The 26,707-nt window shown below is 37.4% G+C and overlaps 1 protein-coding gene and 1 long non-coding RNA gene across 5 annotated transcripts in view; one reads left to right on the top strand and one right to left on the bottom strand.

The window, feature by feature from the left end:
* The window catches only part of LOC142232660 (protein ABHD18), a gene marked incomplete in the record, with an annotated part of 369,540 nt that overhangs the window by 111,097 nt on the left and 231,736 nt on the right, over positions 1-26,707 (bottom strand).
* Positions 12,299-25,488, top strand: LOC142232664 (uncharacterized). The gene is made up of 3 exons (XR_012721164.1): positions 12,299-12,486; positions 12,555-13,361; positions 25,421-25,488. It is a non-coding gene; the product is annotated as an uncharacterized LOC142232664 (long non-coding RNA).

The raw sequence follows: 26,707 nt of genomic DNA, 5'->3' as shown, positions 1-26,707 counted from the left end.
CCACACCCAGATTCGAACCTAGGTGTACCGCACGAGAAGCGAGAACTCTACCTCTATTCTACATCACTGATGACGTATGAGTCGTCATAAATGAATATGAAACTATTCTGTAGTACGGTTGTCGTTAGCAACGGATAACATTTTCAACAATGTTAAAGCCTTAAAATAGTTGTTATTTCCCTGTATTAACATGAAGCAAGTAATAATTTCTACATTGTCCAAGTGGAGTAGCAAGATGTACATTGAGGTGGGTCGATATACATTACAGGTGTTGAAAAACATCTATTTTTGAACGCTTTTTGATTTGCGGTCAAGATAAAAAAACTCCACAAATTTAAAGTCTATTTCATTAAGTTTAAGAATTTTTTAGAATTGACCTATCCTTCTTTCATGTAAAGATACCCATGTTTAAGTTGAATCACTTAACTGTAAGGACAAAACTTCTTTATCGGCTTTTGGACAAGGAAAACAGTTTATATAAGAGAAATTCACAAATGCTCGTATAACCAAAATTCGCGTTCGTATTTTAAAGACATGAAATCTTTCGCCTCACGACAATATTTTTTCAGTGTACAAAGCAAATCTCATCTACTATTTTAACATAAAAATGATAAACGAGTCAAATGTTAATTTTCCTAATAATTTACTGACAGTTTATCTAAGAAATCTGTATGGTAATGGTAGATTTAAAGTTTACGATAACTTTTATGACAACTTTACAACAAGGTGTATTTGCTGCAAAAATGCCCGCATAATGACTGAAATCATTATTAATGTTTCTATTGAGTTTTTAAATATGTGGAAAACCATATTCTGACAGCAAGGCTTAGATAAAAACGCAGTTTTATCCATATCTCAATAGAAACATGTTGAAAATAAAAAAGCCAAAAATAGCTAAGTGTCATGAAAAAAGCCAGAAAAAAGCTAAAAGCTAAATGCATTTTCCCCCGCTAAACGTCTTCAAAAAAAGCCAAATCAAGCGGGAAAATAGCTAAATTGGCAACGCTGTATCGTTTCATCTTGTTGTTGTTGTTTTTATTGCTTAAAGTATAGGTTAGAGGCTGATGGTCGGTAAAAATTTGGACTTTCGCTGCGTCATAGAGAAAATTTCGAAGTGAGTTAAGGGCCCAAATAATGGCAAGCATTTCCTTCCCGTTCGCTGCGCAATATTCTTCAGCCTTACTTAGCGTTCTTGAAATGAAAATTATTGGTTTGTCCTTTTGCGAGAGGACTGCACCAAGAGCAAATTCTGATGCATCAGTAGTTAGCTCAAAACACTCTTCATAGTTCGGGTAGGAAAGCAATAGATCTTCTGATACCAAGGAGTTCTTTATTTTGTTAAAAGCCACCATTGCGTCTTCATTTAAGTCCACAATAACTTTCGAAGACTGTCTTTAGATACATGACCTTCTTCTCCTCTGAGAAGCGACGTGAAAGGTTTCGCTAATTTAGCATAGTCTCTTATGAAGCGGCGATAATAGCCGGATAAGCCTAAGAAGGACCGAAGCTCTTTCAGAGTTCGGGGCTGTGGGAAATTTGTTATAGCCTCGACTTTTTTTTTGGGTTGGTCTTAATACCTGCCTGCGATACTTCAAATCCCAGGAACTCTACCTCTTCCTTGAAGAAATGATATTTATCTAGTTGGATTTTCATCTTGGCTCTTCTAAGGTCTTAAATACATTTTCGATATCTCTAATATGACCTTCTTCAGATTTGCTATAAAAGACTATGTCATCGATGTACACATATGTTAGCATGTCCTACCTATGAAATCACGAAGGATATCGTCAAGCGCGCGTGTTTTTCAAACCGAACGGTAAAAGAGTGAACTCGTATTTGCCGTTGTTTATAGAAAATGCAGTCTTTTCTGTATCAGAGCTTTTAAGCGGGATTTGGCGAAATCCGCTTTTGAGATCTAACACCGAAAAATATTTGCTGTTCCCTAATTTCACCAATACGTCTGATATTTCCGGAATGGGATACCTGTCTGAAATCGTTACAGTGTTAAATTTTCTATAATCTATCACCATGCGAAATTGTTTGTTTCCCTGAGAGTCCGGTTTCTTATTGACGATCCATACTGGAGAATTGTATGGCGACCTCGACGGTCGTACGATTTCGTCATTTAACACTTTTTCGACTTGGCTTTCGACTTCCTGCTTTAATGAAGCTGGATAGGGATAGAATTTTGTATAAACTGGGGCGTCGATTGATGTACGAATTTCTCCTATTACTTTCGTGGTGTAGGTCAGTTTTTCATCTGGCTCTGAGAAAAGTGAAGGAAATTTGGAGACTAAGGTTTGCATAATTTCCTTCTGTGTATTATTTATTTGTTCGTCTTGCAGCTTAATCGAATTTACACTTTGGCTAAGGGGATTTGAATTGTTTTTTCATCACGAATGACCATGCAGTTTTAGCTTGTATAAAAAAACTCCATGAAATGATTTAAGAGTGGGCATTAAGAAAAATTTGAGATTATCACTTTGGCCAAAAGATTGATATACGTATGTGAATCATTTGAACGTTTCCTGCCACAGACTTTGCATAGAAAGGAGACTTATTGGGGATTACTTTTTTACAAGACTTGGTTGAATATAATTTTTGCTTGAGCCGGTATCAATAAGGATTTTGAGGATTTCGCCGCTCTTCGTTCTATATTCGAAATATGGGAGCGAAGAGGTCGTCATTCTAAAAAATGAATATCGTCCAATTCCTCATCTAAATTGTCGACTTTTTCTTCTTAAATCATTTCATAGTATTCTTGTGCCGTCTGATAGTAATCCTCTTTCTTATCGCTGCGTTGAACATTCCGCTGAGAGGGTGGATTCATCGGTCTTTTACCTAAGAACTGATGTTGCGTTGGCCTATTAGCATAGAGAACGGATACATCCATCGGCTCTGGTGGCTTTGGTGCAGATGGACGCGGGGGTGGTTGTCTGTGTTGATTATTAAGAATTTGGTCATCTCCGTTATTGTTTGCTCTTACGGTAAACGGTAAGCTAGTTCTGGATAAAATGGGTGTCTGTTTCTATAAGCGTTGTTTCTTTGGGGCAAAGGAGGTTTTGGGTATTGAAAGTTATTCCTTGTGTACGAAATTTCTGATTTTCCAATTTAAGGCATAAATGCAGAGCTTGGGGCAAGTCGGCCGGTTCTCTCATGCCTAACAATCTTGGGAGATCACCATTAAGGCCTTTTATGAATGTGTTGAGTGCTTCATTTATTTATTTATTTATTTATTCATTCAGCTATGGTAAGCCAGCTTGAAGATAAATTCATTAGTACAATAGGTTTATATATACTTTAACGTTAAACAAGAAATGCGGACCAGAAAAAAATTATGTAACGATAAAAAAAAAACTGGATAAAATGAACAAAATAGATAGCCTCAACTTCTTTAAAATGTGACAATTACGACCAGAAAAAAAGAAGTTGAGAAGAAAAAAAACTGGTGTACGTTGGCATAATAACGGGATTGTCACAAACGGGAACAAAAATGTAAGCTGGTGACAGGAACATTCGAATCCATCAGATTATAGGAATTGGTGAGACAACAATCAGGAAACAGTAAATCAGGAAGCAGTAAATTGAAGAGACAAATAGAACGGTAGAGGCAGGAACAATTTGCTGACAGACAGACAGACTTAGGTAGAATTATAACGAAGTTCCATGGCAAAGCTTAAAGTGGTGTACGATGCTGGACGACGTGTATCAAAACTCGTTTAACAATATGAATCGGATCAGATAAATCAAATACGTTGCTAAATTCATTGTAATGTCTACAGAGGCGGTAAAAGGAACTGTGTTCCTCGTAATTATTTCTAACGACGGGTAGTTTCAATGGAATGTATTGTCGCGTAACACGTGAAGGAACATTAATGTCAAGTTTACTAATCAATTGCTGTGAGTTGATTTCACCTTTCAGGAGTCTACTAATAAAAATTACATGAAACACTAAACGTCTTCGCTCCAGAGTCGGTAAATCTATCAATTTCAAGCGATTTACATAAGGAGGGAGATCCAGAGGATCAGTCCAACCTAAACCACGTAACGCAAAAAGTAGAAATCTCTTCTGAACCCATTCAACTCTATCAACATAACATTGATAACTGGGAGACCAAACGACAGACGCATATTCCAGGATCGGACGGACAAGTGAGGTATAGATACGTTTCGAAAGGTAAGGATCATTAAATTCCCTCGACCATCTCTTAATGAAACCCAGTGTGGACATAGCCCTGGAGACAATTGACTCAACATCAGAATCAAACTTCAGTCTGCGATCAAATAACACACCTAAATCATGAAATATTTGAACGTCTTCCAATTTAACGTCGTCAATATAATATTCCGTCAATAAAGCATTGGACCGAAGAAGGTCATCTTCTTGCATTTGCCGAAATTGAGACACATTCCATTAATGTCACACCAGCGAACAACCAGATCCAGATCTCCCTGTAAACGACAAGAGTCAACCGTCGTACTAATGGACGCAAATAATTTCACATCATCCGCATACATCAATATATTTGAATGATGGATGGCCGATGACAAATCGTCAAGATAAAGAGCGAACAGTACTGGTCCGATATGGCTTCCCTGAGAAACCCCAGATGTAACCGATATCTTACGAGATGTTCGACCCTTAAACATAACGCATTGAACCCTGTTAGACAAGTAGGATGAAATCCAGCATAGTAAAGCTGGAGGAAACCCTAGCGCAGATAACTTATACAACAATAGACGATGATTAACCTTATCAAAGGCCTTGCTGAAGTCAGTATAGACAACATCAACTTGATTACGCCTTGAGAATGCATCATGTATATATGAGGTAAACTCCAAAAGATTTGTCGACGTAGACTTCCCTTTCATAAAACCGTGTTGATACACCGAAAATATAGACCTTAATGAGTGAACGAGTCTATCAGTAACCAATCGTTCAAAAAGCTTCGGAATAGCACTTAGTTTGGATATTCCCCTGTAATTCTCTATCTCCGTCCTATTTCCCTTCTTGTACAAGGGTATAATGTAGCTCTCCTTCCATAACGTAGGAAAACAACCTGATGACAAAGAATAATTGAATAGATTCGTCAGGGGAATGCACAACACGGATGCACAGTTCCTTAATACCGCTGAAGGAACTCCATCCGTGCCAGGGCTAAAATCTAATTTCAAGGAGCAAAGTGCACTTAACACCTCGTCAGACGTAAACCATATATTGGGAATCGTATCGAAAGTGCGAATCCTGTAAGGGTAATATACATCAACGGCCGAATACTCAACATAAGTCTTCTCAAAAAAATCAGCAAATAAGTTAGCAATTCCATGAACATCCGAACACTCCTTGTCCAAGTACCTAAGTGTATTTGGAAAACTCGTCACATTCCTCTTAGAGTTCACAATGTTATAAAAACATCTCGGATTAGCATTAAGGTTAAATCTCATATGTTCCAAATATCTTTCATAACATTCCTTAGACTTCTCCTGATATAAGTAACGTGCATTAATATATCTCGTGTAATTCAAGTTCGAGTTGACACTTTTAAATCTTTTAAATTCTTTGCTGAACCATGGCGGACCGGGTGTATAAGCGCTCATACAAGATATTGGCACTGCTTGACGGAAGCAATAATGAATCTCATCGTAGAATGACGATAAACAGCCCGAGAGGTCGCCGGTAAGTGGTGGCCAAAAAACGCGAGACAATAAATCGTGAAGAATTGAGAAGTCAGTACGTTTAAAATCATATCGAAGACAGTCTTGACTAATAAGCTTATCCATCGATCCATTAACATTAAGAGATAATGCAAGGGTAGGATGGTATACATCCTCAGGTGTCACAAATGGATCAACACGAGAAACATTAATATCCGATACATTAGAAAATATGAGGTCCAAAAATCTTCCAAAATAATTCGTAACTGAGTTCAACTGTACGAGGCATAATTCAGAAATAACATCAAAAAAATCCTTAAATATTCCTAAATTGGTCGGTACAAGTGTATCATCCACGGAATTGAGCCAGCGTAAACTCGGTACGTTAAAATCGCCAAATACTAAAATTATGTCATCAGCTGTGAGTCTATCCATAGTCAACCTGATAAGATCCAAGTGAGTCATATATATACCCATGTCAGAATTCGGTGGTATGTATGAGCATGTAATGAAAATGTTCAGTCGGGAGAGGTTCAAGCGTACAGAAATAAAATCAATATCATGGGGGACATTTAAATCCTGCAAATGTGATAAAAACGAGCTTCTCACGGCTATCAAGACACCACCACCCCTACGAGCTAACCGATCCTTTCTATAGACGTTAAATTCTGTACAAAATAATTCCAGATCGAAAATGTCTGGTTTTAGCCATGTCTCAGTGAATATAACAATATCAAACTCGCATGATAGACTGTTCGGGAATACTTGACGAAGTTTCGTATTAAGACCACGTACGTTTTGATACACAATACAAATATCATGATTTAGTTTTTTGAAGCCGTTACTAAATTAACAGGAATAGGACGGGTCGGTCTAGATCGGGGTATAAATTCCGTAACCAGCAAACCCGGAGGCCAGAAAGACGAATCAACCAATACATCAAACATTTTCAACGGAACAATGATCTTAAATGATGAAATATCCCTCTGTTGACGGTTATTCAGTTTAATATGTTGCAGTCACATGATCTGAAGTCAACATACTTTGAACGTATATAGTTACAAACTCTATCCACAGAAGTATCGTTGGCAAGACGAGAAAGAAATACGATTTTACGTGGCGGCTAATAGAGTTTATTTTGCGTACTAATCTGGTAGTTTGCAACAAGGGAGATGTCCCAACCTTTGTCACTAAAAACAGGCAAGAGGTTTTGGACATCACCTTGGCCTCGCAAGAACTGAATGAAATGATATCTGAGTGGCAGGTTTTAAGTGAACACAGCTTCTCAGATCATCGCTACATCAGTTTCAAATTTGATGTTCATATCACCAAGATCATATTTCCGCCAAATGTTAGGAAAGCTGACTGGAATAGGTATAGGGAATCGTTCAATATGATGATACCGGAAATAACAGAGACAAATATGAGAAATGTGCAAGATATCGAATACGCAGTGGAGCGGATTACTAAGGCCTTCAACATCTCACTGAAAGCTGCATGCCCTAGAGGAAAGCCAAGGGGGAAACATCGACCACCATGGTGGTCTACGGAATTAAGTAATATGAGGAAATCCTGCAGGAAGCTCTTTAACAAGGCAAAGTCCACCAGAGCTTCTGAGGACTGGGACGCTTACAAGAAGATTCTGAGAGGATACAAGCGAGAACTGAGAAAGGCTCAGCATAACTCTTGGAATGATTACTGCAGCAGTATTGAGAATACGTCCGAGGCTTCCAGACTACGGAAGGTTCTAGCATCCACCAACTCCGCTCCAGGTTTCATTAAAACATCGGAGGGCAATTGGACAACGTCCAGTGAGGAGACGCTGGAGGTACTATTGGACACACATTTTCCTGGAAATCAGACGGTTGAACCATGTACTGGCGGTGCCACAGTTGCTCAGCGGTCGTTTCCTGTCGAGGAAATTGTATCGGAAACTAGAATAAGATGGGCGCTAAATAGCTTTGGACCATTCAAATCCCCTGGACCTGATGGAATTACTCCGGCGGAGTTACAAGCTGTAACTGACAAAATTATCCCCTGGTTGTCGGTGATATATAAAGGATGTATCAACTTATCATATATCCCAGGAAAGTGGAGGGAAACAAAAGTCGTCTTCATACCTAAAGCGGGAAAAGCCTCTCACTCGAGGGCGAAGGATTTCCGACCAATCAGCTTATCCTCATTCCTACTTAAGACTCTGGAGAGGATGATAGATATTTATCTTAGAACTAGCATCGATTCAAGTTTGTTCTCGAAACGACAGCATGCATACTCGAAGGGCAGGTCTACTGAGACCGCACTACATGAACTAGTCAGCTTTATTGAAAGCTCACTATCTGTCAAAGAATACACAATCGTGGCGTTTCTAGACATCGAAGGGGCGTTCAATAATGTCCATCCGAGCTCGATATTAAATGGACTGACAACTCTGAATGTTGATCCATGTATACTCAGGCTGTTAGACGAACTGCTAATGAAGAGACGTATTTCAGCCACACTAGGACAAGCAAACATACAAAGGTATGTGAACAGAGGCACTCCCCAAGGAGGGGTTCTGTCGCCTCTTCTTTGGAATGTTGCTATAAACAACCTTCTGGTTTCTCTAGAAAAAGAAAGGATAAAAGTGGTGGCATACGCAGATGATGTAGCTCTGGCAGTCAGGGGAAAATTCCCATCCACAATCAGAGATATTATTCAGAGGGCCCTCCGGATGACTGAAAAATGGGCGAAAGACAATGGTCTTGGGGTAAATCCCGCAAAGACAGAATTAGTCATGTACTGCAAAGATCGCAAAACTCCCACGGTTAGGCCTATTTCCTTAGGGGGTATTGAAATTCCCTTTGGTGATTGTGCAAAATACCTTGGCGTTATTTTGGACAGGAAGCTGAACTTTAAGCTTTGTACTCGTGCAAAAAGGCAATAGGAAAAAAGTGGGGACTAAAACCAAAAATTGTGCATTGGCTATACACGGCAGTGGTTAGACCTATAATGCTATATGGTGTTGTAGTCTGGTGGCCGGCACTTCAGAAACCGACTGGTTTAGATAAAGTTCAGCGTATGGCGTGTTTGTGTATTTCAGGCGCATTCAGCAAGACAGGAACAAATTCCCTTAATGTCTTGCTGCATCTATTGCCTTTAGACATTTTGGCCAAACAGTCGGCTGCAACAACGGCTGTGCGGTTGCGCGAACTATCGCTGTGGTCGGAAAAAGGTTACGGTCACAGTTCTGTCCTCAAAACAATGTCAGATGTGCCTAACGTAGTGGATTACACTTTGGCGAGTCCACTTTTCGACAAAAAGTTTGAGACTCTAATCCCCAACAGTGAGGCGTGGTGCACACAGACCCCGGGGAATAAAGAATATATAGATTTCTACACTGATGGCTCCAAATTGGATGGACAAGTGGGTTTCGGAGTATATTCTAATGATTTGGAACTTCAAATAGCGAAAAGATTACCTAATCACTGTAGTGTTTTTCAGGCTGAAATATTAGCAATAAGAGAGGTGGCGAATTGGCTGAGAAGTAATGTTCCAAAAAATGTGGGCATTAATATATACTCAGACAGTCAACCTGCAACGGTCGGTCTAGATCGGGGTATAAATTCCGTAACCAGCAAACCCGGAGGCCAGAAAGACGAATCAACCAATACATCAAACATTTTCAACGGAACAATGATCTTAAATGATGAAATATCCCTCTGTTGACGGTTATTCAGTTTAATATGTTGCAGTCACATGATCTGAAGTCAACATACTTTGAACGTATATAGTTACAAACTCTATCCACAGAAGTATCGTTGGCAAGACGAGAAAGAAATACGATTTTACGTGGCGGCACAACAACTAAATCAGAATCACTAAGGGAATTTGCTGAAGCGGAATTAGGTACCAAGTCACCATGCACAGGGCCGACATCATGACTAGGCGGAGCAACGGATATCGATGGAATCGAAGTACTCACATCACCAATACGCGTGGGAGGACCCTGTGACAAAGGAGTCACAGCCCCATTTGAGGGACAGTCCTCGTTAATCACCATAGTTGACAAAGGACCATTCAGGGAGAGATTCAAAACCTCAGTCTGAATCGGTAATTCATCAACAATTGGTGTAAATAGACCATTCAAGTCCGGAGTAGGGGGAAGACCCAGTAAAGGCGCTTCATCAGATATGACCATATTCCGGGGTGCAGGTCTCTTACGTTTGGGAGATGTAATACTATCAAATTTAAAACATGTTCTCAAATTTTTGAAATCTTTCCAAAAGTCTACAGAATTCCTTGTTAAATTCCGAAAACCCCCTTTTGGTCTCAATGAAAAACTTATAAAAGTCAATGTCCAATTGTCTGCACTTTAAACATGACCATCTGAGCCCATTCGAACGATCCACTATCTTGTCAAAATGTCTACCATTAAGTCCGGCACACTTTAAGTGAGCGTGACCCTCACACAGCCAACACGTTATAGAGCGCTCATGAATATTAGTGACATCACATTTCTCAAGAGACAATCCATGTTCGAGAAGATAGAAAGATATGATAATAACAAAACAAAAAAGAAGAACAAAAGGAAAAAAATTTATATATATATATATATATATATATATATATATATATATATATATATATATATATATATATATATATATATATATATATATATAACAGTATAAAGTCAACTAAGGGTTAATATATTAGTATTTCCACTTGCGCCTAGAAGTATGCTTCGGAGTCCGAATGCCCAAATAAATCAAGACAATACCAAATAAACACAGCGCTATTATAAGAAAGTGCCTAAAACTATGCTTTGAAAAATAAAATAATTACCAAATCCACAAATATGGAAATGAACGCAGTCCGCAAAACAAAAACAAAGTAACAAACAAGTCACCAAGGAAAGAAATCAAAACAAATGACAAAACAAAAAGGCACTTGAGCGGGAATCCCTCGATAATTCCCACAAAAATAATCAACCGGAACCAATAACTCGAGTCAATTCGAAGATGTAATCACTCACTTGATTAAATGAACACTTTGAATCACTATAATAAAGTTTAAATATATGAAAAAACAATTGATTTAAAATCACTTGGAAGAATAGAAATATAAACACGACCGACCACTTTAAGGGTTGCCACTTTAAGATATGTTTGCGTTAGTAAATTGAGGGCATCGCCTCCAACATCTAAACCGCCTTAACTTATTTAGGATAAGTGACAGATGCGAGTACACGGCTTGGTAAAACTCCTGCACTGTCGAGTTTCCTTGTATAAGCCCTGTCATTTGGTATTCGAGTGTCGATACGCCCGTCTTGTCCGCGTAGTGTAGGGTGAAGCATTTGGAAATTGCTGTCCAGTCTAGAGGCAACGCTATCTCCGCATTCCCTACTATCTTGTTTGAGAAAGTGGAGCCACCGTGGTGCAATGGTTAGCATGCCCGCCTTGCATACACAAGGTCGTGGGTTTGATTCCTGCTTCGACCGAACACCAAAAAGTTTTTCAGCGGTGGATTATCCCACCTCAGTAATGCTGGTTTCAAAGCTTCTCTAAGTGGTTTCACTGCACTCAGTGATAAGAGAGAAGTTCACCAATGTGGTATCACAATGGACTGAATATATAGGCGTTCCCTTACAATTTTCGTAGTTCTTTAATATTCTATCTACACTTTTTCCAGGAATTAAATTCTCCTGCTTTTCCCGAAAACTCCCTAAGACATTTAACAACGTCTGGGATCTTGTCCAATTCGCCTATGTTACCTCGATGTTGTTCGTCAATAGTTTGATCCAAAGATTATAGATTTGAGGAAGATGGGAGATTGGCTTGCGTCATACCAAATGTTGCATTTACCAGATTAGTTTAATACATGTTTGTAATCTTTTAGTTGTTTTTAGTTTCTATTTTTTAAATGAAAAATATAATTTTCTTAATGAAACAATGTTAAATTTTAGGCAACAACAAAAAAAAATTACATTTTCCCCTTTATGGAAATTTATTTCGTGCTCTTAATTTCTTTTTATTTGCATTTGAATGCTATGTCAATCCTTGTCGTATACGCGTTTGGTTGGAGTATTAAACTAATGTGGTAAATGGTTTGATGTGCTCAGTAGCCAATCTCCCATCTTCCTCTTCTATAATCTTTGGTTTGATCCACAGCATTTGCGTGTATCGTTGTAATGTGCGTCTTTAGTTATACTACTCTTGCAATCAACGGCAGTTGTTGTGATCAATCAATGGCCAAGTGTGTAATGCAATCTCCCTAGTATCGATCTGTTTTTTTTTCAATTATTTCGCTAATTATACTTTTCGTATAACAATATTTCTTCTCTTGTATTAGACGGATGACTACTTGTGTATATTTCTGATATCCCATGCATATCATAAATTCCATCGATGGAAAAATATATTTAATTATTCTTGTATGAATTTATCTAGTTTTTTCCGAAATCAGCCTAATTTTGATGAGAAGATAATTTTGCAAAAATATATATTTTCATTTTGGCGTTTTTTGGGTTTGAGAACGTGGCAACATATCTATCTTCCGAAATATTGGTTGCAGGCTTAAAGAAATTTTATTCTTACATCCCAAAATAGTGGCAACACCATTTCCATTTTGACATTTCTTCTCCACGCTAAAATCAATTCAGGCATTAGCTTACCAAGCTATAGAAAATTCTTAGAACTTCCTTTCTACTTGGATCGTGGAAGAATACGCATCACATAAATCGCAAAAAAATATCAAAATGTTAAAGTGCCATCATCAATATTTAAAACATTTTTTCTACAAGAAATTATAAGCAGTTTCGGTCAATAAAATATTTTTGCCAATATTTTCAAGGTACGTCGATACAATGTGGTTTATCGGTTTTTCGCAATACCGATTTTTTTCTATATATTTCTTCATAGAAGTTTCTAGTTTTACCAGGAATTTGTGAAATTGAAAATTTTGCCAGAGATTTATAAAACGCGAGGTGATTCGAGAAACACCTCAAGGTTTACGCCATCCTTTACCAAGGAAAGGGCGTTAGATTCATATTTTTATGATTTCATCAGAAACCCAAGAAGCACCATTGAAAAAGAAATATATATCCGTTAGTGTTTCTTTATTGTCCTAAAGCTACTAGGGATTCTGCCCCGCCAGTAGAAAACATCAGGCAACTAAATTTACACAATATTTTTGGCCTTTGATTTTGTTGTTGGAGATTTGTAAAAATACATTTGACACCCATTGGGATACACAACGTAGATATAGTGACTATTTGTTCATTTGGAGCTGTGGTAACATACATGGATTACCACATCTTTCCCAGAGAGCTCCCCATATAGTCAAATATCTGAGGACAACACACCATCTAAATATTTTCCACAACAATCAAAATTTTTCCATAACAACAAAAGTGTCCAGAAATGAGGTATTAAGAGCAGCTAAAAAGAGGTTTCAATAATGGTACATGTGAAATGTGATTGCAGCATAATTTGTAAATTGAAAATTCAAAACTAAATTCTCATCAAAACCTCAATTCTTCCAAAATTCATCTCATTATATTGTATTTGCCTGAACTTACTACCCCGAAGGAAAATGTCGCATTAAGGAAAAAAATTGCAACAATACAAACTGTATCATTGTTAATGCAAGAAATAGGCTAAAAATTTATACCATACAGCATCTGAATCGAGACATTGGAAGGCCTTCTACATGATCCCGAAACACTGGTGAGTCTTATAAATTATTTTTGTTTTTCGAAAATGGTGAAAAAATATGTTTCTTGCACTGATTAGTTTTCTCGAGTGTATATTCATTGACTATGGCATAACAAGAAAGCAATAATATTCCCATGCTTTTGTTTTCATTTTTGTCTTACTATTGTCTCGACTAGAACAATAACAGCAACCGTGTGCACAAATGTGTATAACAATATTCATTCAAAAAACAAAATAATCATTGATAAACAGCGTACACCAAAAGTGTTATACTTCAATATTGCTCTCATGTAATGTCTTATTTTCTCTCCATTAATGAATATCATGAATGATAGTAAATTGTTGATACAACAACAATAACAAAAAGCGTAAAAGCAAAGATCGCAATTTAAGATATTTTGTATGATTAACCCATTAAGGGAACTAATGTTTTGATCAAGGTCGAATAAGGAAATTACTGTTTGAGAAAATATTTACATTTTAAAATGTGATAGATATGTATCTATTTTGAACGTATAAAGCGTATATGGTACTAATTAGGGGTTTGAATATAATTTGCTATATATTTTGAACTATATAAAATCTATGCGGTAAATACCATTTTCCGGTTAGGTTCTTTTTCTCTAATATAAATGCAATCTTTCATAAGTTTATCTAATGTTTTCTTCGTTAGATCTAAGGCCCATGTTAGTTTCAATAGTTTAAAAAAGGGAGTCTATAATAATAATTAATGTGATGGAAATGTAGTTTAGGCGGAGGAAGACACGAACCCCCCACCCGATTGCAGCTAGCAGAGAAAAGGCTCCCGCAGTCTTTTTTCCTACTAAACTTAATGATGCTTCGAAAGTTTTTAGAAATTGAATCTGACCATTTGTTGGTCGTGTACATTACATAATTTTGACGCCCAGAATGTGGGGCCCGAGGGACGCTGTCCTTTTGGCTCTAGCTTAGTTTTTTTTTTTAATTAGATTTCATATTTTATGCAAAGTTTTTAGAGAGATTTTGTTTCACTATTGAATAGTTTTCAGTAAACTGCTGGACCTTTATCATTTTGAGTATAAAATTCGAAATTGTTAACCGCGTTTCAACTGACTACATTCTAATAAGGTTAACGAATGAATTGAATATTTCTATTTCTTTGCTAGTACTTGCTATCTTGGGAGTTTCAACAATTTAAGGCTTAGTTATCAGTACCCATATAATATATACGATATCGTCGATTTAGCTTGGTGCAATTTGATGACCAGTGTTATGTGGAGATATGATTTTTGAGTGGTATGAAAAGGTATGCTGGTTTGCCTTCTAGATGATATTTCGAGGATATAATGGTACCCCATAGACCAGTTTGTATTCCTGTATTTATCGCATATAACCGAAAGAATAATTCCATGTTTTACCTGCATTTTCTGTTAGAAAGCATTATTTCAATGAAAGTTAATCTTTCAATTTCCTAAAATTTTCTTAGCTTTCCAATTTTCCGATTTGTGTCACGAAATTATTTTTCTTGATATTAGATTTTGGAAACTCATATTTTGATTGTTTTTCGATATGGAACGGACACCGACACATGAGGCACCTTCTGCTACTACTAGCTGAACACCGATGTGCTTGGAACCGCCGACATGTTCAATTTGTGAGGTGAACTGACGGTAGGCCAGGAATGCCTCTTAATTAATCAATGCGCTCATCCTTTCTACAGGGAATGTATTGAGAATCATTTATGGGATAATTCGGAATGTCCAGTATGCAAAAAGGCATGCCAGATCAATGAGTTAAGAAATGTGGTAATAAGGGGAGTAGTAGAGGAAGAGGTAGAGGGGCTGTCCAGAAACATTATCAAACTCAGAGTACGAGTCGGATATTATTTCAGGACCCTCAAAATCCAAATTTCAATCAAAGCACAGGTTTTCCAAACACCCCTGGCCATTCTGGTCAACAATCAAATACGAACCAATATTTCTCTCCCAACGCATCGGCTGCTAACCCTGTTAGTCTAGCTGTTGATTATGGCGAAATTAATCGGATGATTGAGGCGAATTTAAGTCGTCTAATACAAAATTTAAATTTAGTTCCCCGACCAGTGACAACTACACTGTTAGAAAAATATGTTTTTCATATGTTCCGATATAAACAAAATGTGTTTCGGGCACAATTTTTAAACACGATATATTTAAGTGCAAACATGTAATGTTCCTAAACTAACGCTAAATGTTTGGGGCACATATGTTAATATGTTAGAATATATTATGTTTGGGGCATGAATGTTTTATAAAAATAATATGTGTGAATGTGAACATATATAAATTTACAAATTTCGAGTAAACATATATATGTTGTGATATTTTATTCAGAGAGCGACAGAGAGAGAGAGAGAGTATAGAGAAAGAAATAGAGATGGAAACTGGAAGGGTTGACGAAAGATATCAACATAACACAGCGAGAGAATGAAAAGAGAGCAATTTCTGTGAAACCGCTTGTATGTTGTTTCGGAAAACTGTTTTATAAGGCCAAAAATTTGATATGCTTAAGTCTAAATATTATTTAATTTAAATATTAGAATGAGTATTCGGAGTAAAGAGAATAGACATTCGGAACAAAGAGAATGGACATTTGAAAAAGAAACAGCGTGTGTTTTCGTCTTGAGAGCAGCATTTTATGCATGTGTGGACATGTGTTTTGTTTATCATTTTGGCATTATGGGCACAATTTTTTTTCTTGGTTCGTTAAAAGAAATCGGAACGTATGCTAATAATATAATGTTAAATAATGTTATGTTTGCATGGGCTGGTGGGCGCTGCAAACTATGCCAGCAAAAAAATTTGGAAGTTCTTCTTAAGGCACAACTTTGAAAGCACTTCCAAAAATGTCCTCCCAAAGATGTTCTTTATTTTAACTGCACAGGAAGTTCATTTGAGTCACTTTTTTATAACTCGATTTTTTCATATTTTTAATGGGAAATTTAAAATTTTATTGTTTCAAATGGGTTAGAAACAGATTAAAAATTAATAAAATAGTGCATATTATTTCAATTTTGCCGAAAAAAATACTAAATCCTTTCTAGAAAAATTGCGAATTTTTAAAAATATTTGATGTCAAACGTTCTAGACAAGCGTTATAATGCGTTAAAAATCATACAAAAATTGTAAAAATTATTTATTTGTCAAAATATCACAAAATTTCTTTATTCACATCCAAATCACTGGATGCGCATCACACCTTAAGAAGTGATGCAAATTCAGTGTAACGGCAGTTGAAATGGAGGACTTCCATCCTACGAGAAGCCCATGTTAAAATCATCGCTTCTGCGCCAATTTTGCACCATCCAAAAAGAAAATTTTCACTACTTTTCTGGCGACGTTTTTTTTGCTGGGATGCTATATAAATGTAACTTATAACGATAATTGTCTATTGGTGACTATAATAGCTACGTAGCCCTGTGGTAGTGTGTTGGCTTACAAATTGCATGGTTCCCGGTTCGATTCTCCGTCCAGGCGAAAGGTAAAATTTAAAAAAAAATTATAAAATTGAATAATGTCTCCAACATTATTTATATTACAGAAAAAGGTGCCAAGAACTAAAAATTTCGTGGAAGTGAAAATTATGTGAGGGAATGAGCACAATCTTCTTGGGGAGAAAATTCTTCCAAGCATATAATATTTTTGGGCTCAAAATGCTTCCAAACATATAATATGTTCACATAAAACAAACATAATAATGTTTCGGCAATATCCAATTATATATGTGCTTCCTGCAAAATATGTTTGGAACATATGTTAGAAAAGCGATTTTTTTGAGGGTGTAATAATCCACATGTTTCACAGATGCCAAATATTAATTTATCTCTGCCACCGCAACAGGAGAGAAGCGATGTTTTGAATATTAATGTTCCAAATGGAGACAATCCTCCCCCAAATAATTCATCATCGCATAACTCGAATATGATCAATTTTTTTCCTAACAATTGATCAACTTCCTCAAGCTTACCCTCTGATAAGATCACATCAATTATCCAAAGATGGAACGTAACATTTGATGGGTATCGTCTGGTTTGAATGTTGAAGAATTTTTGTATAGAATTCGATCGTTAAGGAATGATAATTTTAATGGCGATTTCTCGTCCATAATTAGAAATTTAAATACGTTGCTTGCAGGCAAAGCAAAAGAGTGGTACTGGCGGTACCTTAAGAAAACGCCTTCAATAACTTGGAATGACTTTTGCGAAGCGATTCGTGGGCAATACAAGGAATTTAATACTCCTTTTTATATAAAGGAGGAAATCAGAGGGCGTAAGCAAAAACCGAATTATTCGATTCTTTCCTTGATGCAATACTGGCTATAATGGTTCGACTTCAATCTCCAGTTCCGGAAAGTGAACTAATTGAAATCATACGAGGAATCTTCTTCCTGAGGTACGACAAGACCTCTTGTTCGTACAAATCCATTCTGTTTCTCACCTTCGACAATTGGTCCAGACGAGAGAAAAATTTTTAAATGACGAATATGTTCGAAAGAACTTAATGACTCGTCAAACAAATTTGCATACTATACCTCGCAGGCATATGGCTGATATTGATGCTGAGACTGGGGTGGACGATTTTGATGAAATACCTCATAGTGTAGACGCTTTAAATCGGACTCAACCAAATTCGAAATGTTGGAATTGTGACGACATTGGCCACCACTGGCAAGACTGCCTTGAAGATAGGGCAATCTTTTGCTATGGATGTGGGACAAAAAATGTTTATAAGCCTAATTGTGTGGATTGTAAGGCTATGAAACAAAATCCACCAAAAAACTCCAGACCTTTGGATCCTCAAATTTAACAGATTCTGACAAGGACCAATCGGGCAAGTTTTCGACCGAAAAATACATGGATGTGACAAGAACTGATTTTCGTAAACCGGGAAACAATTTCCATGAAATCCCCATCAAAATATTGACAAGATCTAGTGATAATCTTTTAAATAATGTGGTTGAAAATTCCCGTATAATTTTTCCGAAATTGCCATACCACAAGCGATACGAATTATACATGAAGAAGAGAGATGAAATATTTAATATGTCTTCCATCACAACTCACAAAAGGCCTAAACGATCTACTCGGCGTATGAGAATGTTTTTCAAGAATCGTACAGTTTGTAAAAGTCTTCTTGTGTCTACGATTATCTCAAATCCGAAAGATTTACGGTTTTATGGAAAGGTGTCATTTTTAGAATTTCAGGAGTATGGTCTACTAGACACCGGAGCAAATGTCAGTTGTATTGGGAGCGATTTAGCTACCAAGGATTTGTTCAGTTATCTCGATTTTGTGAGATGTAAATCCCATGTAACGACAGCGGATGGAACTTCGTTGAAAGTTGTGGGATGGATTTATGTCCTCATTTCTTTCAAAGTATTCAAATTATTCATTATACCATCCATATCACAAAGAGTGATTCTAGGAATCGATTTTTGGAGATCCTTTGGACTTTTTCCGGATCTATTGAATTCTGTTGACATATTAGCTTCCGATGGGATTTCTCAAGATATTTCATGTTTTTCAAATGAAAGCCAGGAATGCAAGAAGGACATTCAAATAGAGCACTCAGATCGTTTTCCCCTTTCCGATCAACGAACCAAACATTTGAAATCGATTGTTGAACTTTTTCCCAACTTTGAAACCCAGGGTTTGGACAGGACGAGCGTCATCAAACATACGATCGATGTTGGTGACGCCTTTCTCATAAAAGAGCGATTTTATCCTGTTTCCCCTGCGGTCGAAAAGTTGATTTTTCTGAGGTGGACCGGATGTTAAAGTTGGGAGTTATTGAACCATCAACTTCGTCTTAGAGTTCTCCAATGAGGTTGGTGGTAAAACCCAACAAAGTTTGGTTGTGCCTCGATGCACGCAAATTGAATTCTGTTACGAAAAAGGATGCATATCCTTTACCAAATATAGAGGGGATATTCGCACGGTTGCCAAAGGCGAATTTAATATCTAAATTGGATTTAAAAGACGCCTTTTGGCAGACTAGCCTGGACGACAAGTCGAAGCACTTGACGGCATTTTGTAGGAAGACCCATACCATTTCGGCGAGCTGGCTAGTGCGAAGCTAGAGGTGCACGTAACCTACGTAGAATTTTCCAACTAATTCGTTGCCCAAAATTCCATAAACCACCACATAAAATGGCGCCCAACGTGGGGCCCAATTCGTCAGATAAATGAGAAAATCTAGAAATATCTAAAAAGATTCTTTTGAGGAATATTGACGTTATTGGGATTCCTATTATAACATTGTGTTGACTCTACTGCTTCACAATCCTTGTTATTATTATTCAGTTTTGTAGTAGTAATTTCGTTACGTTTTGAGGCGTGTATACTTAGTATCTTTTGCGCTCTTTGATGGATTTAGCAATTGCAGTTCGTTTTCGGACTGGTTGACCCGAAAAGTTGCTTTATGAAACATGTAGATACACTAAAGCGGAATTGAGATTACGTATTTCCCTCAAATGTTTAACTCATCTTTCATTCTATACTGACTGGATTTATCAAAAATGTGGAGATACATTGAGCTTGGTTTAACATTTACATCCAAATTTTATTCTTCTTTAGTTTCAATAGTGTACGCCGTCTGAAGACCTTACTTAGAATTATCCAATGCACATAATTTGAGTTCAGTGTTTATGAAGTCAATCCTTGATTAATGTACAATTGAAATGTACAATTGAAAGACATAGCAACGAAAATTTATCTAACCCAAATAGTGGCGCAGCTGCTATTTGCACTATCTGTAAAAAAGTTTTAGGAAATGATCGTCCTCTTGCAGTGACACCTTGCAAACATACATTTCATAGATCATGCACCCGTGCTTGGTTTAAAGACTCTACATATTGCCCGACTTGTAATGTATCGTGTGAATATTCTCAAATGTATCTTCCCGATGAATCGGGGGAAAATATCATAAATTTTCTTTCTCCAGCGAATAGTACTAATAATATCTCAAACGAAACTCTGAGTAAAAGTAAAGACCAACAAACAGGGGCGAAACCTAAACAACCGTTTAATAAGGGAAAGAGAAATATTTCTCGACCAGTAACTAGACTTATGGCTTCGGTTATGAATTCATTTGACAAGGCTGAACGAGATTCGAATGCACCCGGCCAAGAGGTTGCGCCTATTAATAACGTGAATTTTGATGGTAATACCCAATGCTCTGGTAGAATAAATTTGAATCATAGCGACATTTTAAGTGTAATACAACAGGAACAACAAAAGGCATTGACAAATATTACATCAGTCTTGAGTAGTCAGATCGAGCAACAGGTACGACTACATCTTCGTAATTTGGATATTAATGAAACCACTAGGGGATTGAATATTTCTGATTTCGAATGGCCTAGAGTTATGCCAGAATTTGATAAAAGTAGGCCCCCTCCTTCATACAACCGGACTAGTCATTCAAATTCTAATAGACAGCAGTCAAATTTGAGTAATAGATCGTCGAACTCAATCCAACCGGACAAAATTAGCGCTTTGATACAAGGTTGGCATATAAAATTTGATGGCTCGAGAGAGGGTATGAGTACTGACGAGTTTATCTATAGAGTGGAATCGCTCACGAAACAAATTCTAGAAGGAAATTTTGATATCCTATGTGCTAACTTACATGTACTTTTATTAGGCCGAGCGGACAAATGGTTCTGGAAGTTTCATAAGAGACATCCACGTTTTGATTGGAATCTTTTCTGCTCTGAGCTGCGTCAGAAATTTGATGAGGACTTATCTGATTTAGATATATGGGAGAGAATTAGAAAACGTCGTCAAAGAGATAACGAATCCTTTGAAGATTATCAGACAGCCATAGAAGATATTGCTGAGAAACTCTCTTCGGCTATAAGTGAATCAGATTTAGTGCACATTTTTGCTTAGGAACTCCAAACCGACTCTGAGATATGAGCTTTTGCATTTAGGCATAAATTCTTTGGTTCGTTTACGTGAAGAAGTTCGCAAACATGAAGCCTTCTTTTCCGATCGTATCCGACCAGTTAAACCGAACATTTCCGCAATTTTTGATTTCGATGAGGAAGATTCCTCCAAGGGTGGTATGGTGGATGAGATCCATCGCAGTAACATAAGAATTTGTTGCTGGAATTGTGACTCAAAGGGTCACCGATATGACGATTGCCTTGAACCGCGGAAAATATTTTGCTATGGATGCGGAGCAAAAGAAACATTCAAACCCCATTGTAAGAATTGTAATAGTTCGGGAAACTCGAAGAAGGATGCGGCAACGAATACGTCGCATCCGAACAGAAATCTATAGGGACACAAACCAACAATTTTGTCCCAGAAATGTCTTTAATGAAATCTGATATTCAAGTGCGTAATCCGCTATTAAGAACTTTGATACCTTACCATGACAGACTTCGTGCTTACATGGAAACACGTAAGAGAATATTTTCTGATAGTAATAGTCATTCTTCTAAGTTGAAGCCAAAACGATCGACTATAAGACTTCGAAGGTTTTGGAAGAATGTAATTAATACTAGGAATAAATTGATTTCGGCCATCATTTTAGGCGATGACCGGAGAATGTATATAGATATTGAGATATTTGATAAATTTTATTTTGCTCTTTTGGATTCGGGAGACAACGTGAGTTGTTTTGGACACAGCGCAGCTAGGGATATTTTGGAGAATAGAGTAGTGAAGAAATGTAGAGGTTGTATTGGCACTGCGGACGGCACTCCGAATGAAGTTGTTGGTAAATTTACTACAATGATTACTTATGGAGGTAAAACAAAGAATGTGGAATTCTTTGTAATACCATCGCTTAAGCAAGACGTCTATTTAGGTTCCGACTTTTGGCGAGATTTCGGTCTTTTCAAAACCTTGCTAAAGAACGGACAAGGTAGCTGAATTAGATGTTGGAAAGTAGGACACCAAAACGCCTCCCAAAATGCATGATATATCTGCCACACAGCGTATTAGATTAGATAGAGTGATTAATATGTTTCCTTCATACGGAAGAGACGGCCTGGGGAAAACAGACCTTATATGCCATACAATTGATGTAGGAGATACAAAATCTGTCAAGCAAAGGCACTGGTCTGTTTCACCTGCCGTAGAAAAGCAGATGTTCGCCGAGGTGGATCATATGTTATCACTTGGGGTGATAGAGGAATCATCAAGCCCATGGAGTAGTAATTGCGTGTTAGTCCGGCGGGGTAACAAAAACAGATTATGTTTGGACTCTAGGGAAATTAATAAACATACCCTGAAGGACGCTTACCCATTACCACATATCGATGGGATACTGAGCCGATTACCACCTGCCACATATATTACCGGACATGAAACACGCATTTTGGCAGATACCATTAGACGAGAAATCGCGGCAAATTACGGCATTCACAATTCCGAATCGGCCACTGTACCAATACACAGTAATGCCATTCGGATTGTGTAATGCTCCGCAAACTCTCTGTCGTCTTATGGATCGCGTGATTCCTGCCAATTTGCGTGCTAGAGTATTTGTCTATTTAGACGACTTACTCGTTCTTTCGGAGGATTTTGACTCCCATATGATTCTCTTGGAGGAGGTGGCCCTATGTCTAAGAAAAGCTGGACTAACTATTAATATAGCGAGATCAAACTTTTGCATGAAAGAAATTAAATATTTAGGTTTCGTAGTGGGACAGGGGGAGATCAGAACTGATCCTGAAAAAAATTCGGCGATTGTGAACTTTCCTGTACCTTCCTCTGTGAAGCAGCTAAGGAGTTTTTTAGGACTCGCAGGTTGGTACAGGAGGTTCATCAGTAACTTCGCATCTGTCTCCTTCCCCCTCACTGAACTCCTTAAGGGGAACAAATCATACAGTTGGAATGACGACGCTCAGCGTTCATTTGAACAGTTGAAGTCGATGTTAACTTCCGCTCCAATATTGATGACACCTAACTTTTCTAAGAGATTCATTCTTCAGTGTGACGCTAGTCTGTATGGGTTGGGTTGCGTCCTTGCCCAAGAAAATGACGATGGAATCGAACTTCCAATCGCATTTATGTCGTCGAAGCTTACGAAGTCACAACGAAATTACTCCGTAACTGAATTAGAATGCCTTGCAGTCGTCCAGGGGATTAAGAAGTTTCGTGCGTACATTGAAGGCCAGGAATTTTGTGTAATCACAGATCACGCCAGCCTTCAATGGCTCATGAGACAACGAGATCTCTCAGGAAGACTTGCAAGGTGGGCACTCAAGTTGCAGGGTTATTCGTTCACCATACAACATAGAAAAGGCCCGGAGAACGTCGTCGCGGACTCACTTTCACGTATTCCTGCTGGGGACAGTAGTGCTCTTGACGATGATGGTCCTATTATTGACTTGACGTCTAGTCATTTTCATTCCGGAGACTATGAGGGACTTACGTCTAAAGTGGTTTTAAATCAATCTAGATTCCCAGATTTAAAAATCTTGGACAATCTGCTTTATAAAAGAGTTCAGTTTTCTCATAATGAAAATGATCAGGAAGACAATTGGAGACTTTGGGTTCCCAGACCTCTAATTCCTGAAGTTTTATACCGCGCACATCAGCCCATTGTGGCATGACAAAAACTATGGATAAATTAAAAAGATTTCTATTTTGGCCCAAAATGACAACTGACATTAGAGATTATGTATCCAAATGTGAGATATGTCGTTGTACAAAGAGTCCCAATATTATCCTAAGACCACCAATGGGCAGACCAATGAAATCTGAACGACCGTTCCAAAAACTCTTCATGGATTTAATTGGCCCCTTTCCGCGCACAAAGAAAGGGAATATTGGACTTCTGATAATAGTTGATCATTTGACGAAATTTATGTTTGTACAACCGCTCAAAAGGTTTACGTCGAAATTAGTTTGCGATTATCTCCAAAACAATATATTTTACACATTTGGCGTACCATAAACTATCCTGACTGATAACGGTAGCCAGTTTAAATCCAACTTGTTTGAGTCATTTTTAACGAAATTCGGCATTAGCCACGTATGCACAGCGATATACTCACCCCAAGCGAACTTGTCCGAACGAGTTAAACGCTCAGTCTTGGCCGCTATTCGAGCCTATATCGGCAGCGATCATACGCAATGGGACCAGTATCTCCCAGAAATCTGCTCATCACTTCGATCCACCGTACACCGCACTACCGGATTTTCCCCATATAGCTTAGTGTTTGGTCAGGAGATGATTCTGAATGGTAAAGACTACCAGCTACTGCGAAGTTTGGGTTTAATGAGTGATGATACCCACATAAAATATCCCGAATACCTTCAGTTGATGAGGCTCATCAACTGAAAAGAAAACATGACAGATTCGTATAAGGACAATGCTAAGCGGTACAATCTAAGAAGTAGGTCTGTCCAGTTTTCCAAGGATGAAACTGTGTTGGCTAGGAACTTTTCCCAAAGTAATGCTTCTAAAAAGTTTAGTGCGAAATTATCCCCGACATTCCAAAAGGCCATAATTAGACGTAAAACGGGTAATTGTTATTACGAAGTGACTGATGACAAGGATAAACTTCTTGGTGTATACCACGCAAAAGATTTACAAAAATATCCTTTATAGAATGAACATGCCAACTTCCCTTTTTCCAGCTAAGGGTTCGTCTGAAGAACAGACATCACCTTATCTGTTTTGTGGTGGGTAATTGTCAAATTTTTTTCACATTTGGTAGTGTATATATACTCTTGTAGTTCACTGTAATTTCTAGTTCGCAGAATTGCATTATTACCGGCTATGTCTAATGTTTATAACATGAATGGGCTTATAATAATTCGCTCAACTCTCAGTTAATGTTAACTTGACTTTCGTTATGATTGTTCTTTCATTCTCACTTCAATGATTTTATTGCCTATGGGTCATTGAAAAATTTGTTTTTGTTAACGGATAACTCTGAATGGCAAAGTGGACCGTTTTTAGAGGAAAGAAATTCATTATCACGTGTCATTTTGTGGAAACAAGTAACAAGCTGACTCTTCGTCTTAAATAAAATTGGCAAATAGTAATCAAAGTTTAAGTATTATAAAAATTTTAACCCTTAAATTATAGCAAACAAAATAATCATCAATCAAAGCAACGATGGGCCCATGGATGCAGTGATTCAATGGATGATAAATGTAAGTAACCCTAAACAAGAATTTTATCTTTTGGTCTTCTTATATATGTAATGTACTATATCGTAATTTTTGCTTAATTCGGCTGTGTGAAAAAAAAAAATGAAAATAAATTTTCCCTTTTCAACTCAGAAAAATTTTTTATGAAATGTTTTATAAAACACGGCTAATAACATGTCTGCAAAAACATATTTAGTTTGCCGGTAGTGCTTACATACATAGTATCACATAAATTTATAGAAAACATCATTGGTTTTGCAATGGAAGTTTATTTGCGTAGTTTCTTTAATTACGTTTTCCATTCATAATTGTGATTCTTCCATTATTTTTTTTTACATTATCATATAAGTTCTTCTTAATAATTCGATTCATTCATTAACGTTTGCGGAGAGTAGTCTCCATCACTTTGGAAGCTCACTGTGTCTCTTCCAAATACAAATTTGTTATGACTCTCAGTTTCTCCTTCAAGAATTAAAAAAACAAAACCATTATAATTATTCCCTAAGTTCTCTTTGAGCGATTATCATCGCAATCATTATCATCGAGATCATTCCTCCTGATTTACGTCATTGCGTATTTGGGTACGTGGATGATCTCGTCATCGTGTCAGAAGATTTCCCCTCTCATATTGTATTTTTGGTAAGGATTGCATCCCAATTTCGTAAGGCCAACCTGACTTTAAACATATCCAAGAGTAAATTCTGTGTCACTACAGTAAATTACTTGGGTTATATCTTGGGCAATGGTGGTATAACAACTGACCCAGAAAAAATTAGTGCCATAACGAACTGGCCTGTACCTCAAAATTTAAAACAGGTTTGGGGCTTTTTAGGTCTCACTGGGTGGTACCGACGTTTCGTACCCAACTTTGCCACTGAAACCTTTCCCATTACGGAAGTTCTCAAGATCAAGAAAAAATTTCAGTGGTCTAATGAAGCGTAGGTTGCTTTTGAAAGATTGAAAATGTTAATGGCTCCAGTACTATCGAAGCCGGATTTCTCGAAAAAATTCTTCCTCCATTGTGACGCAAGTGACTACGGTATAGGAGCCGTTCTTGTTCAAATGGATGAAGAAGGACACGAGAAACCAATTGCTTTCGTGAGCAAGAAATTAAATACGGCACAACGTAACTACAGAGTTACGGAACACGAATGCCTAGCAGCCGTGGAAGCAATTAAAAGGTTCAGATGCTACTTGGAGCTGCAAGAATTTGAAGTCATTA

The sequence above is a fragment of the Haematobia irritans genome, chromosome 4 (genome assembly GCF_050003625.1).
Source record: "Haematobia irritans isolate KBUSLIRL chromosome 4, ASM5000362v1, whole genome shotgun sequence".
Lineage (NCBI taxonomy): Eukaryota > Metazoa > Arthropoda > Insecta > Diptera > Muscidae > Haematobia > Haematobia irritans.
The sequence above is the reverse complement of the archived record's forward strand: the minus strand, read 5'-3'. Positions and strand labels throughout refer to the sequence as shown.